This window comes from Belonocnema kinseyi, chromosome 9, assembly GCF_010883055.1.
Source record: "Belonocnema kinseyi isolate 2016_QV_RU_SX_M_011 chromosome 9, B_treatae_v1, whole genome shotgun sequence".
Classification (NCBI taxonomy): Eukaryota; Metazoa; Arthropoda; class Insecta; order Hymenoptera; family Cynipidae; genus Belonocnema; species Belonocnema kinseyi.
Window position 1 is genome coordinate 70,778,739 of NC_046665.1, and position 2,509 is coordinate 70,781,247.

A 2,509-nucleotide genomic window follows, 5' to 3' on the forward strand; every position below is an offset into this window, starting at 1 on the left:
TACACAGGTATCTGGGGCGAAAGTAACTGTCGCTCTGATTTCCGACCTTTGACTCTCAAATTCTGACTTACGAACCCTTACATTTGACTATTGCTCTTTGAACTCACATCATAATAGAAACTAAAATATTTATGTAAACGGAGAGTCCACATCTAATTCCTAATATAATTTGGAAACTCTTTACCAAATATCATAAATTCTGTTTCTTGCTTAAGCAACCCCCCCATTGCTTAAATAGTTTGCCTTTAAAAAGAAGATTATATTTGTAAATTATAAAATGATAAATTTAAAAAATGTTATATCGGGAATTTTATTCTTCATCAGGAACAAAGGCTCGGCGGCAGCAGTTCGGCTAAGTTAGAGGAAGCTGTGTACTCGGGGAGCCGTACGCAGGTAGTTGGGACGAAATTGACCATCACCAGATTAGACTGGCCCAATTACATTTTAGATTTTATATGACACCTTAATCTCTTCACGTGAGATGGGTAATTCCAGTTTATGGAAACCCTTGAGCCGAGATTACAGTTGGTGAATTCAAAAATAAAAATGACATTAACAAAATATTCATTAAGAAGAATTTTATTACTGAATTCTTGCTGATGTGTGTGGAGTATAAATAAGTACTTCGTAATCCGGAAAATATATAATCTCCAATCTTAGGAGAAAGGTTATCAAGTCGCATGAAAGCTATAACTCTTTTGTGTCGAAATCGTGTTGCTTTGCTAGAATCTTAGTTTTCAGTATTGGCTTGAATATGTATTGGTGGAGGATAATTATGGTAGTTATATTGCTTTATAGTCTTACCTTGACAGCGGCTTCGTGTTTCCAAAATTTTTTCACCTCTATCAATAAATCCTCAATGAGGAAACCTTCGACCGTGTCTGGTAATTTTGGTGTGATACAGTTTACGAATCCCACTGTAAAATATGTTGACGGAAGTATAATTAATGTACCTAAGCGCAAGTTGAGAACGCGCTGTAAATTTTGACAACTGCTAGATCGCCGTGGGAAATACTGGAAACCTTTGTGATCCAGTTTGGTTTGATTACATCAAGTAATTACTATTACTGTTCATTTAATAAAAAGTAATAATCGTAAGGATTACTCGGATTTTAACAACGAATTAAAATTTTTATTAAAAATTTTTATTCTGTTTTTTTCGCCCCAGGCGGAAATATTGCATATAGTTTATATAGAGTGTGACGTCTTATATAGCATATTCATTTATTGTATAGATTTTTTGGTATTAAACAAATGAATATTATATATAAATCTTCACACCATATATAAACTATAAATAATTTTTCGTCCGGGACAGAATCTTGATTTAATTAAAATTATTTTGTTGACCGTTAAACTTAATTAATATTGACATATTTTTTATCTAAAATCAAAGCTTCTAATGGACAGATCAAATGGTGAACAGAAAAGCCTATCGCTAATAGCCACATTTTTTAAACAATAAAAAAATTACGTCAACTTTTTCGTCAGGCCTTTGTGCAACGATACTTTGAACGAAGAATATTTTCAACTGTAAGAATAAGTGTTTAAAATAGATAAAATGTATAAAAATGTAAATTATCTGCTATTTTCATATTTCACTTTCTACTATTTCTAGCACTCTAACAGTTATTCCTTTTTGAAACTGTAAAAACTGTAAAAGCAGTTGTGAAATCTATTAATGATATTGCTAAAAGTAAGATTAACTCTATATTGATGGTCAATATATTCGAAAATAATACAATAATGGAAAATTCAACTGCAACTACGGAAAAAGCTCTAAAAACGTTGACAAATTCAACAGCAAGAAGAATAATGCATCATTTGTTTGATAATATCCCGGCAGTTCTTATAACACGAAATACAATTGAAGCAAAAGTTAATTGCGAAGAAGGTACCATGGGGGTAAATGGTGATTGCTATTAACAGGCCTAAAATGTGCAGATATTATATAGGACAAAGTAGATCATAAACTGCATTAATATATATTTTAATATTTATTTTTAATATTAAACTCCGTATCGGATAGTGTCTCATTTTTTCTGTTTTGATTCGATTAACAATAGTGATCATTTATAATCTCCTTTGAAGTTAATTGAGTTTGGCTGAAAAAAAGAGCTTTCGTTGAATATGGTTTTCAGAAAGATAGCCTTATATTACGTTTGAAATTTTCAGTTTTTTGGTAACTTATGTTTAACAATATAATTCACCGACAACGATAATTAACCGATAATTAACGAGTTGAACCATTACTAAACATTTTATTATGAATAACATTTCTTTCAACGTATTTATGTTATAATTTTGAAAAATATGTACAAGTAACTTCTTTGATTATATATTTGATGAATGAAATATGGCTAATGTTTGAGAATGGTCGGCCAATGTGAAACATACGCGATGTCAGTGGTAATTGTGGGTCCGGATGCAATAAGGGCACATAAAATTTTTTCGTGCGAAAACGAAGTCCCCTGGAGGCTTTAGAAAAAATTTTCGAATTTTAATTTTC

At 31.1% G+C, this 2,509-nt stretch overlaps 1 long non-coding RNA gene across 3 annotated transcripts in view; it reads left to right on the plus strand.

The window, feature by feature from the left end:
• Nucleotides 1–2,509, plus strand: part of LOC117180271 — a 478,081-nt gene that overhangs the window by 400,215 nt on the left and 75,357 nt on the right. Inside the window, exon 1 of one of the 3 annotated variants that reach the window (XR_004468021.1) lies at nt 784–1,054. The exons of the other annotated variants lie outside the window; for them this stretch is intronic. This is a non-coding gene — a long non-coding RNA (uncharacterized LOC117180271). Of the gene's footprint in view, nt 1–783; nt 1,055–2,509 lie in introns of those variants that run through there. 3 annotated transcript variants of the gene reach the window in all.